Source organism: Stegodyphus dumicola, chromosome 2, assembly GCF_044657685.1.
Source record: "Stegodyphus dumicola isolate Sdum_Otavi_A_Nest chromosome 2, ASM4465768v1".
NCBI lineage: Eukaryota > Metazoa > Arthropoda > Arachnida > Araneae > Eresidae > Stegodyphus > Stegodyphus dumicola.
Genome location: NC_140769.1, coordinates 7,913,295 through 7,926,987, shown reverse-complemented (window position 1 = coordinate 7,926,987; position 13,693 = coordinate 7,913,295). Strand labels below are relative to the sequence as shown.

Below are 13,693 nucleotides of genomic sequence, written 5' to 3'. Positions count from 1 at the left end.
GCATAAAATAAAGGATTATTTATTGGCTTGAGGTTGTCCCTTTTTAAAAGTGAAACTAATTTTGGAATAAAGTATTAATAATAAAACAGTTTGTCATAAAATATTAGTAGCTGTTATTTATAATCCAATAGTAAATGGGATCTTTATTAGCACTGGCTAAAATGAGCGATCAAGTTTTCTTTGGTTTGACTGCAAAATTGCAACCAATGCCTTTTTAAAAATTTCTGGTGACACTGACAATAAATTTGGACATGACTGCACTTTTGCGAAACTTTGGCAAAGTAAATAAGTTTGAATAATTTTTGTAGTCAAGATTAATTGTTGCAGTCAGATTTGACCGAAATTTTCCGGTTACGATAAAAAAGCCTGAAATTTACTCCAAACCGACTTTACGTGAGTCTTTGTTTTATAGTAGATAATGGGTTGCCTGAGTTCTGTTTCAATTAGTGAACTGTAAACATTTTTTATATGCTATTTAAATTGTTACTGCCTTGTCTATGCAAATATACTCGTATGTATACGTGTACATGTATATACTTTACATACGTATATATATATATATATACATATATATATATGCGGCTATTTTTTTTAATCCTAGGCAATTTATGAGAAAGCAGTTTAACTGGATTTCAAACTCCAGTAACAAATTTAGTCCTATAAGAGACCGAGTAGTTAAGGCAGCTGAATACTCCTTTGCCTGGGGTTCACACCCAGGCAAAGGGGCTGACTGCATGGCTAAGTTTTGCGGTTTTCCCCACTTAACAGGAATACGACTTGGGCCATAATCATATAAATGCAAAAAAAAAAAAATATTTTCATTCACTTAACTAGATTTTAACTCACCTAACTAGACCTCATGCTAGATTTCAAAATAAAACTTCAGGCTAAAATTATTTATAATAATCTAGAGCAGTGGTTCTTTAAATTTTTTCGAGTTGCAGTGCTTTTTTTCATATGAAATTTTGTCATGGCTTCTTAATGAAAAGTATAAAAAAAGAAAGCTCATGTATTTTCATTATTTAACGTTTACTAACTTTGTTAACATTAAATTAATAAAAGTAGGGTAAATAAGCTTGCATGTTACTGCAAATTTTCTCAAATCGTGGAGATGAACTGGAAATGTCCACCCTCATTTCCTTTTCCACGTTAACTACACCGAGTGCCGAAAATCAAGCTTCGCACAAATACGGTGCACTTCGCAAATACGGGGTTCTCCAGAACCTACGGTAGTGACTGAAAACTCCTTTGATTTTTCTATTCTTTTTCCAATTAAAATTATTAAATGTATGTCATAAAACATACATTTAGTCATTTTAATTGTAAATTTTTCGCTTTCTCAATGCGAAAAAACGGGCATAAAATTATTAACTTGAAATTAATTTAAATTAAATTATTATCGTCGTTCCAACAAGCAAAGAATTTCAGTATCAGCGTTAACGATATACTAAAGAATGCATTTGCATTAATTTCTATCCCTTTTGAACGTCAAAAATATTCTCTCTCTCTCTATATATATAGATACTATGAGTTTTACAAAACATATATATATATATATATAAGGGTGTCTTTCTACTTTACTTTAAGAATGACACCAATGTTAAGATTTAGTATTTTAATGAAAAAAAAAAACATAGAAAGATGAAAAGAAGTAAGATAAAAATTTAGCTCCATAGCATAGGGTGGCATCACAATAGTGGTAATCCTCACACCAAATGGGGATGTTTGACAGTCTCTTAACTACTACGTAATACTTTTTAGGATCCGTTCACCACGTTGCTGTCGCAGCATCTCTCACGCGCAGAAGTGGAGAAGTCAACTTATCACACAGCTTCGAGAATCATCTAGCTGCTGATGCGGTTGCCAGGTGCAGGAAGGCGAAAGGTGGATACGTTGTAAGATCGAATGTCCACACGGCCATTCTGCCTTGCCAGGCGTCCTCGCCTGTGGGGTGGATCTGAAAAGATAAAAAGAAAAAAAAAATGTGAAAGAAAAAAAAAGCAATGTCTTGGTGTCATTGATATAATTGATAATGATTGTCATTGATTGTCTTGGTCACATTGATATTTTTTGATATGATATCAATCAAAATATCAATATACTATTTATACTGTTATATTATGTGTTATATTATACTATGTATTTTTTTAATATTAACTTTAAAAACAAATCGAAGTGTAGTGGGACTATACCTACATTACTTATAGTAAACATTGGGTGTCCCACTACATTTCCACCTGAACCTGAACCTCTCAAATCTTCAGAATGTGCACCAAGGTTTCATCTTATTAGCAGAGGTTGACGTTATGATGGGGCCTTCATGGCGCCCTATCTTTCGTACGTCATAACGATTAGCTGAATGAACTTTCGTGATCTCATAAGGACCGAAGAACTTGGGACGAAGCTTAAGTCCAAGTTTCAGTTCAAGTCGAAGATTCAGTTCAGGCTGGATTGGCATTTGGTGTCCAAGTTTGTATTTGCAGGCAGGTTTGCGACGTTTCTTATACTGTCTTATACTTACTAGATTCGTAAGAATATTGTTAGCACAGTTTTCAATATCGGTGGAAAATTCTAAATGCAGTACGCTACATGTGGCAATTAAATCTGGGAGAGAAAATTCTTTTATAATTTTTTGTGTAAATTTCAGAAAAAATGGTTTGAAGAACTTTTGAAAGCTCCATCCATTAAAATGATTTGACAGCTTTTCATTGCTTTCCTTCTTATTCGAAAAAGCAAAATTCGGCTGTCTTTTAAGTAACTAAGATAACAATAATCCAATCTAAAAATGTCATCTGTTATTATTATGTGTAATTATTCATTAGAAATTTCTGAAATTTAGATACAAATATCTTCTCTTGCGTATTCTTCGAGAACTGGATAAAACACCTGTGCAATATTAATTAATATGTTGTATAGCTATCCCACGTTTTCGCTATAAATTTGGGAAACTGGAAGATTTTCTTCTTTTGCTCTTGAACCTTTGCTACATTTTTTCAACTAACCAATTTGCTGTGGTCGATTGTTATGAACGCAGAATTTGGGTTTTAAAATGATTTCATTCTTAAGAGAGCACTCGAAATTTTTAATTCTTTCAATTATGCAAATAAAATAAACTTCATTTTCCTTGTTTCTATGTGAAATTCGATGTTGGTAAAATTTATAAGAGGAAAATAATTTTTTCCTAAATATCCATATCCCTTAAGACAACAGAAAAAACCAACAGCTAATATTGTAACAAAATTAAGAAATAGGACGAAACTAAAGATTCCGCAAACGAGGTTAAAATCAGACACGCCTGCAACCTAAACCAGGAATTAAAATAGAAGGGCTAGCTCATACAGCTTTTTTCCCTGAAACAGGCAGTGGGGAGTGATGACGTAGCCATGATGACACTGAGCGCGGAGATGCAATTGACAACATAGAAATTAGCGTTTTAAATCTGAAGAACCAACGTTTAAAATGAGCTGCGTGTGAAAGATAGCTATAATTTAGAAGAGACAATGTTGCTGCAGTATGCATTTTACACTGAACATTAAAAAATTTAACAGTACTTACTCAATTTTACAATAACGGATAAAATGTGCTACTCTTAGCATAAAGTTCCTTTTTTTTAATTTGCAGGGATTTTTTTTCTTTAAATGCCTGTTTATTTCTAATTATTTCTTTATCTGCATGTTAACTAAGAGAACTGTACTACTGCTTCTAAGATAACTATAATAACAGCTATTTAAAATTAATCAAAAAACGAACTTAAATTGGCATAGTTTTCAAAATTTCTGCTAATCTAAGTTTGAGTTTCAGCCTAATTGTAAATTTTACATTGGTATATTTTTCTCCCGATTCAATACAATAACATATATTTTTTAAAATAGTTTTGTAACTTAGGCTTACATCAATATTACATTTAAATAAATGCATGTAAGATTGTTAACTTAATTTAGACAAAACAACTTTACTCACAGTACCTAAAAAATTATTTAATTTTTCAAAAGTGGGAGTTAAGAAGGCAGGTTTTCTTATGCCAATTACTTTAATGTTATACTATTATATTTTACCTAGAATGCTAAGCTGGTACAAAATCGAATCAATAATAACACAGGATACAATAAAAATAACTTTAACAATAACTTAACAAAATTAGTTCTCATTTGAAATATGCTTTACGCTATTAATTTCTGAAATGTCATCTAGAAATATTTCAAATCAAAACACATTATATATGCTTACTTGTACAGTTACAATGCAACTACAAGTTGTTGAAATATTATTTATTGGATACCCATTGGAAGCAATCCACTTTTTTGCCTTTTGGGTTGCTTTTCTTTGGGAAAAAAACATATGATTTTCTATTTAAGAAAATATTCTACAGAGCTCTTATGACAATGCAACGTGAAATATCTTCACTAGTTCACCTGATTTTTTCGTTCTTTTCTAGCAATGCGTTAATCTGCGTCTTTGTAAAAATATGCTTTAGATCTTTTTCCAAATTCTTCGATCTGCGCTGTTTTTTCCTAAGTTTCTCTGTTTGGGACTTTAATTTCTGAATTTCCGATACAAATTTCTTTCTAGATGTCGTGCACCTTCTTTGTCGCTGAGCAAACGTTCTAAAATTTTTCTTTTCTCTATTTTTCAATATTTTATTACAATTTTTCTAAGGATAGTATTTCTTCTTCCAACTATCAATACATTCTTGTTTATCTTTACACTTAGGTCATTCAGGGGTATTGACACTTAGGGCACTGTCACTTGTGAGTTTTATTTCAAAATCATTCACATTTGATTTATTATTGTCAGCTTCAATTTCGTTCTCGGCCTCAAAATAAATTTTTCTTCGGGCTTAATTCGTGTACTCTTTCAAATGCGCTCTGCATTAGTTTTTTTTTTTCAAATGTTTCCGATTTTTTGGTGCTATTTCGTTTACTCCACACGATAAATTTACTTTTCGGAACAGGGGCCCACCAGCGGCCGCGCGGTAAAGTCACTGAACACTGGTAGTTCGGTCCGAGGTTCGAATCCCGCGAACGGGATGGCTGCATGGGTGTTTTCGTGGTTTTCCCCATGTGTAACGTGTATACGAGCCAGTTTCCCTTAGAAAGTCCTCCACGAAGGCATCCCTCCCCTTAGGCAGATAGCCCTCGAGGCTTTGCCATAATCACACACACTTTCGGTACAGTATTGCATTTCAACAGTTTCTTTTACTGCAATCCAAGCACGTGATTTCGTATGTCATCTTCATAATCACTCCACAGAAAAGGTTCGCTGCAAATTCTAGCGTTTTTCACATTAATAGTATCCTGTCTTCGATATGTATGTATCCATTCTTTCGACAAAAGCAAATTGTCCTTTGGGAAAGCATGAAATACAGTATCTGATCCTTTCGAATTTCTATGCCGAAGTGTTATGGCACGTTGCTACAGCACAAGAAGCCGTATTACATAAAGGATATTTTAAATGTAGAATTTAAAAGGAAAACTGACTAAACTATATATATATATATATACAAATTATTAAATATTTGCATTATTAGAAAACAAACATGTATGATTAAAATTAATTTAGGATATGCGATCTCCAGAAAATCGTATCGCAACTGAATGATACTACAGTTTTAAAGGCGCGAAATCAAAGCAGGTGCAACACAGACACGTCAGATTACTTCCAGTTAACCCCGTCTATGAGGCTCGCGTCGGTGAAAAGTCGAACAAAGGAATGACTTAGCCCTTCTATTTATCCCTGAACCTAAACAATATCAACGACTCAATTATCTACACTAATTGACTAACCGTGACATGCCCACAGGAGACGACTGTGGGAGGTAGAGAGCGCACTCCTATTTCGTGGAAACAGGAAAGTTTTAAAATCTGTTGACACAGGAAGCACAAAAATGGGACTAATTCTTTTAAATCATGTTAATTTTAGAGTCTGTTTTTTATTCGCTCTCATGATTTCACAGAATGAAGCACAAAGTTTGCGACACTACAATGTCATTAAATTAAGTTTCAGTTTAATTTGAAATTTAAAGAAATATATCCACCTAAGGAAATAAAGGAAAGAGTACGTAATACATATACCGTAATCGTATTTTCTAAATGTATAACATAAACATGAAATTTAAAATTCGCTTAATAAAATAAATAAATAGTAACTGTAGCATTGAAATCAAGCACTCTTCACGTATTGAAAGCGAGTTTTCTTCTATTTTTAAAATACTATTTAAGGAAACAATAGATCGCATCGTTACGAAAAGAATCTTTTGATTTGTTGCTTTATTATATTGAGTACATAAATATTTAAAAAAATATTATTCGGTTTTTGCACATAATACCATTACTCTACGATTACTTTTTAAGCATTTTTCGCTCGAACATTTTACGGCTTTCGGAAAAATAAGGCTGTTTGTGGCGACTATTCCTATTTATTTGTACATAGGTAGACTGTTAGTAAAATATTTTAAAAATATAAGCAGGCTGATAAAACGCATGAAGACGAACAATATTTACTATGGAACTTGTAAATTCCACCCTAAATGTAAAACTTCGAAACTTCATAACTTCGAAACACGTAATACCAGCAAAGCTCACCATTTCTATCATTTCGGCGAACCGACACGTATCGTAATGAAGACTGCTACTGAGCTTCTTGCTTTAAAGCAATGTAGAATAAATAAAGCTTATGGGCATCTTAACACGCCTTTATGTGAGAACATGTTCTCGACGCGACAGTCGAGAGGACTAGTTACATGATTGCGACGAGGTTTGGCATGCAGTGGAAATCTCGATCCGTTTTGGATGTTAAGCCTCAAACCAAAGCGTCCTTTCCTTTGGTGCAAGTAAACTTTGCGGGCATTGTCGTAGTTAAATAACGTGTAGTTTAAGGTACAATAACACGCCGAACAAGTATTAATTCAGAAGTCAAGCAACAAAGATCAGAGTAGTTTGATTAGTTACCTCACGGACGTAATACCTCAATACCAAGCACCAATACCAAGAAACACTATAACCTACTGAAATAAATTTTTCTGCTTACCCTCATCTGATGTCTTTCAGGTACAGAGCAGCATTTTCATAACTCATATGAGGAGTAAAAGCACTCTGTGCTTTATTTAAATCTTTTATTATGAAAGAATTCGGTAATTCAAACAGTTTGTCCAGGCATTTTTCTAAACTACTAGAAAAGAAGACTATTGTATCTTAAATTATCTAAATACAGAATGCTAAGACCAGTTTTCTTTGGTATTAAAAGGACATTTACTCTCTTACAGCAAAGAGGAAGTGAACCAAATTTCAGACGGATATTGTAGATTTTGAAAAACAAATTTGGAAACATTCTATGAACTTACTTCAAAATTTCATTTGAAATATTAATGAAGACCAAGAGTTTTATTACATTTAAGGTTATAAATACCGCTTTTAATTTCTGAACTAATGAAAGTAGAACCGTAATTACCAATGTAGTTTGGAAAAGATTCAGTCTCAATCATTTTGAGGAACAAGTTGTCTGTTGCTATGAAACAGGCGATCCGAATCAGGTGTTGCCTCGGAGATAAAGCTAAGTGCAGAATTGTGGGTAGATGGATAAGGAAAACTTTGTTATTAGCAATGTTCGGCACCCTATCATCCAAACAGGACTTTCAGTACTGACAATTCTCTTAAAACTGCAAATTGAAAGTTAATTAAAAGTCTGCCCTTTTCTCTTCGGCTCTCTCGCAGTATATATTAAAGAGGGAGTTGAAGGTGATATGTTCAGGAGCAGTTTCTCCATACTTCCTGACCGTCATTTTAGCCTCATAATGAAACAAAGCACTGTCCGAAGCCTAAGGCCTTGATATATATATATATATAATCTTTTCCCGAGATTGCTTAAGTCTCAGCGTCGATAGTTGCGTTACAAACAATTTGATTTGTTGTTTCCTCCCTCTTCTTGTAATAAGCGAGAGATCTCGATAAAGCTAATGAGTTTGCAACCAAGAGTAGGCAATTTAATTATTGGAGCTGGCAGCTAATGAGTATATTAACTTTAATCTGAAACTGTAATTAATGACATTTTGTGAATTTCTTCAAGTAAACATTTTATTATTTGCTCGAGTTTTGTTAAATATCTTTTAATCTTAGAAAACCAATACTTGCAGTAATTATTTCTCACTTGGCGGTTTTCATTTTCTTATATAAGCATTCAAGTAAGAATCGTTTTCCAAAGCATACAAAGCAACGAACAGTGCAAATATTTAGAAGCTTCTCTCATATCTCGTATTTTCAAAAACAATTTTGATCTTTCTTGTACACGTGACTACAATTATTTACAATTTTTTTTCTTAGAACATTTTAATAACTTTTAAAGTGATAAATATTTCCTCAAACTCCTATTTAATCTATGCTTCTGTAATATACTATTAATATCATTCCATTACCTTTTGAACACTATTTTGCGTCAAGTGAAAACAAGTTATTTTTAATATTATTGTTTGAAGATTAACTGATTTCTTACAAATAATTTTAGAATCCGTATATTTATTATATTTATTCGATAGTTGGGTTACAAGCAATTTGATTTGGAGTTTCCTTCCTCTTCTTGTAACAAACGAGAAATCTCGATACAGCTAATGAGTTTGCATCCAAGAGTAGGCAATTTAATTATCGGAGCTGGTAACTAAAGAGTATATTGCTTGGATGCTTTTTTACAACCTCATACTAATTTGTATTCACTGATATTTTTATTGCTTTCATATATCTAAAGCACTCTGTGCAAACAGTAGGATAGAAGAAGAATATAAAGCGAAAAAATTACATAAATGTGAGGCTGCTACGATGACAATATCTAGTTCGTTTATTTAGTTACAGTGAAATAAAGTGTAGCTCTATCCTGTACAATAATAATAAATCCTGAAATAAATAAATAAATGTTATAAGAGTTGTCCAAATAATAAATCATGTATTCAGTTATTTAATATGTAATAATATGCATTTCAAGAGGCACATAAGACACAGTAAAAAACTAAACTTTAAAAACTTTCTACTAAAAGAAGAAATATTCTGTGCTATTTGAAATTTTCTTACGCATTGATATCTATACATTAGCAACTGAATTTTTAACACTCAATCTATTGCTGAAGGCACGTTTCTTCGAGCCAGTAAGTAAAGTTGTTTTAAAACAACTGCAGATGTTGAAAAAACAGTGATTATTATACTCTGCTAGCAAAATAAAAAAAAAATAAAATAAAAATGTAATTTTAGCAAAGATCGTGTGTCATTTTATAAAAACGTTTGTTATATGGATATATATGAAGTTGCTATCACAATTAACGAGACTAATTAAAAAGTATACTGAATCAATATTATGCTGATAATATCTATTGTGTACGTGCCTCTTGTATTCTTGGCAAACGTTTCGAAATACGTTTGAGAAGTACGCTCATGTAGCTCGTGATTGGTAGGATCCCATTATTGTTCTTTCGAAAGCGATGAATGCTGCTTCGCAGAACATTCTTTGCAATAGTTCTGAACATATTGAAGAACTGGCAAGTTTTGTACAAACGCTATTAGTATGTCCTAAACCTTGACAGTTATTGCATCTCACAAGAGTAACAAAAGGCAATAAAAGCAAGTTCAGAAATCTATCGAAATTGTAATCTTCGGTGGTACCAATGCCTCGTCAGTGAAATGAACATCCACAATTTAGTTAGTTTTATCTCCAGTACTATATAATGATGTACATGTATTAACATTAAGTTGCCATTACGAAAGCAAACCCTCCAAGGCAGATTTATAATCCTATGCAACCTAGTAAATGGCACTCCAAAAACAATTACAGGAATTCTAAACAGTTTGGACACTCGAAAATGTAGAGTATTTTTGAAAAAAAACTTTTTCCTTTATTTCATTTTGAAGAGTCTAGATATAAGTTTGTTTGTTTGAGTTTTAAGTGTCTCTTATTTACGATAGACTTCTGTAAAAGCAAAGTGGTGTTATCTTAAAACTGAAAAGAAAGGAGGAATTGGTAACGGGATTTCTGTTTTTTTTTCTGTTTCTTTTTCCGAAAGACTGGACACCTGCTAGCGTTACAGTAAAATCCTTCACTTTTATACCAGTATAGAATATCCATGTTCTACTGAAATTTTACATTTCCGAAGATGAAGGGTCTTTCTGAATCGGAATATATGGTCCTTTGTTTAAAACCTCTCAAAAATAAAGACTGCGATCAAATCTTCACAAATCCTTCCGACCCACATAAAACGATCGCTTATCCCATCTGTTGCGAATTGTGCCAGATTATATGCACTTCCCAAAATTCATAAAATGGTATTCCTTTCCGCCCTATTGTATCAAATTTAGGCACCGCTTCGTATCTGTTAGCTAAATACTTAGTTTCTAGATTTTCAACTTGGATAATAACGTTTACACCATAAAGTATTCAATAAAGTTTGTAAAAAAGTTAAAAGTATTTCTCGTCAAAACTTCCTCATGGGTTTTTTTTTATGTTAAATAATTATTTACCAATGTAATACCATTAAAATTGTTTACCATTAAAATGTCTAAAAACTAAACTGTTTGAAAGAAACACATTTTGTTTTCCAAAATAAATATTATAAACAAACTGAGGGATTAGCCGTAGGAAGCCCTCTTAGTTTGCTTCCACTACGTAGATGATACATTTACCCTGTTTGATGCTAATTAAAATGATTTAGATAATGTTCTTTCAATAATGAATTCCACTGATCCTGCTATTCAGCTCACTTTTGAACTTGAGATATCCAAGACATTTTGGTCGCACGTAACATATCTAAAATTCCGTACTACAATTTACAGTAAACCTTCATCGGTTTTGCTTTCCACCACATTTCAAATCATGTCATCCGACGAAACAGAAGTTAGCTTCATTTTATTTCTTTGTTTTCGGTGCATTTCAAGCTTGCTCCTCCAAATTATCTCTTAATCAAGAACTAAATTATTTAAAAGCAGTTGCTATTGACAGAGGCTTTTCACCCAACATTATTAACCGTGCAGTTGTAAAATTCTCATTGGAGCATATCAAAAGGTACAATCCTGCTTTAGGTGAATATAGTAATTCTGTTTTCGTTCCTTTCTTTCCGTCAATTAGCTATAAAATTGCACGTATTTTGCAGAAATTTAACTTTCGGATTGTTTTCTGCGCTATCAATAAAATTCCTAGTTCCATGCTTAAAGACTCCTTTGCGGATATGAATTCCTGGAGTATTTACAGAATTCCTTGCCAATGCGGTTTAATTTACAATGGTCAGACAAATCAAAATTTCTTGTTAAAGAACATGAGGCATATCTTAGGGAAAAGGAAACACAAAAAGCCGCTGTTGCTCAGCATTGTTGGAATGAAAATCACACTTTCCATTTTTCTCTAGCCAAAATCATTCAGAAACATCCTGTATTGGTGAATTAGATTTTGTAAAAACGTTTCAAATCCAAAAAAAAAATAAATAAATAAATAAATAAATAAATAAATAAAAAATAAAAAAAATTCTTTTCTAGTTAATGACCCCAATTGCAATACATCTTTACCTTCAGCATTTAAAGAACTTTTGTTTTAGTTTTTCTTGATTCATCAATAGATGGCGCTGGTAGCTTAACTTCTGTCCAACTTTCCTTATCTTATTTCTATCCTTATCATATCTATCTTCACCCTTTATTTGTTTCATTTGCACTTAGCAGGTGAAGAAGGTAGTTCAAGAATTATCCAAACTGGTACTGCAAAAAATTTTTCAAACATTTACGCTGATTCTTAATGTTGGACTTTGTTTTTGAAAATTTTGGGGACTCACAAATTTTGAATATAACACTCTCGATTTTGAGGGCTATCCAACACAGGTCTCTCTGCTTCTTTCGCAAAAGATTGGATTTCAAAATTTTATCTGATTCACTCTCGTAATCGATAGAGTTTTATTTAAAATCTAAATCAAACCAGGCTGCCTTTTTTGTCTAATTTTAAACTGTACGAAGTGTTATACGATACAGCTATCCCGTGCTTTCTGAAACATTGTGCTAAATGTCCACGGCATGCTACATTTCGTAACTCAAATTATGTTCCATGTTAAAAGATTTCAATGAATTTTATCATATAACGTCTTGTTGCAATAATGTGTTAAGCGCTAATAATGCTGTGATGCCGTAACTAATTTATTAGTGTAGCAACATGCATAGCTAACACAATAACATTCAATCACCTTACAAAATTAGCATTACATTAACACAACGTTTTGCTAATTTACAGAATTAATTGTGTCTGCTAAATCTTATTCATGAATGAAATCTCTTCTTGTTAGATTCTATTTATCAGTTTATTGGGTGAAATGTACATATTATGAGTGAATTCGAGATTGATGAAAAATTCAAGATGATTGTGTTCTGTTCTGTTTATGTTCTATGTTCTATTTCTTTAAATTTCTTTTTAAAAATATTTCTTTATCTTTTCAGTATAAAAGTTTTATGTATGCAGTGTGAGGACAGTAAAGGAAAGTATTAGGTGTTGATTTTTTCTGAGTGATATTTCTATTGCTGTCGGACTGTATTTAAAAGCAACATCTTTCAGATAAATGAGAGATGGTATGTACTCTATTTATTATATCAATATTTGTTGTCTGAAGCATTGTAAGAATTATTCGAAAATATATTTTATCCGCACTTCTTAAGACCACTTTGGTCAGACTCTTATTTTACCCCAAAATGACATAATTAAAGCGAGTTTATAACGCCATGTAGTTGATCGACTGCATCTCTAATTCTGCTTCTTACGCGCATTATCGTCTGCATAATTAACAGTGCTTTAAAGGTCTGTAACAATACACACAGTTTGCAAGGTCCTCCTTCTCCATAGGCATTGGATTTAATATTTCCCCTCAATTGTTGCAGCTTAAAGTGCATTATTGGATATTGGGAGACTAACGTATTATCCCGGGACCGTGAAACTGTCGACTTCATAACTTGCGACTTAGGTATGATGGACTTAGGTAACTATGCGATTTGGGTAAGCATGATGTAACAACATACTGGCCCACCAGAGGCCGGGCGGTAAAATCGCTGAACACTGTCGTTCCGACCTGGCTTTGATTCCAAGCGAACGGGCTAACTTCGTTTTCCCATGCGTAACATGTATAGAGCCAGTTTCCCTTAGAAAATCCTTCACGAAAGCATTTCTCTCCTTAGGCAGACAGCCCTAGTGTGTTTTTCTATAATGAACTAAAGCAAGCCAAAACCAAGTAACAATACACTGACAATATCTACTCTTTCGTCTGATGAAGCCTGACTGATTTTCGATATGCCACATTTTATTTTTATAAAAAAAGATATAAATTAATTAATATCGCTGTATTTCTTTCTAGCATTCTGAGAAGCTGATTAAAATCTGGGAAATGCCTTCTATAGAGCAGTAGGCAGAGGATTCACTTCAAAATTATGAGTTCCTACGATCAAAAAATATGTGTGTTAATGAACATGTGATGATCAGCTAAATATGGCCAACAAAATTTAATAGATTGGAACCATTACCTGCAGGAAGTTTGCAATCATAGCAGTCTAAACAGAGCTTACTGTAACAAGACAATAAAAATCCAAGGAAGACTTTCTTACGAAGCGCAGAAAGGATTGGATTGGATTGGATTATTTAATTATGGCAAAGCACACGAGGGCTATCTGCCTAAAGGGAGGGATGCCTTCGTGGAGGACTTTCT

At 32.8% G+C, this 13,693-nt stretch overlaps 1 long non-coding RNA gene across 2 annotated transcripts in view; it reads right to left on the bottom strand.

Annotated features, from left to right (window-relative positions):
• Nucleotides 1–1,600: 1,600 nt before the first annotated feature.
• The window catches only part of LOC146998355 (uncharacterized), a 58,504-nt gene continuing 46,411 nt past the window's right edge, over nt 1,601–13,693 (bottom strand). For both annotated transcript variants that reach the window (XR_015039293.1, XR_015039292.1), the window contains exon 2: nt 1,601–1,957. This is a non-coding gene — a long non-coding RNA (uncharacterized LOC146998355). The remainder of the gene's footprint in view (nt 1,958–13,693) is intronic.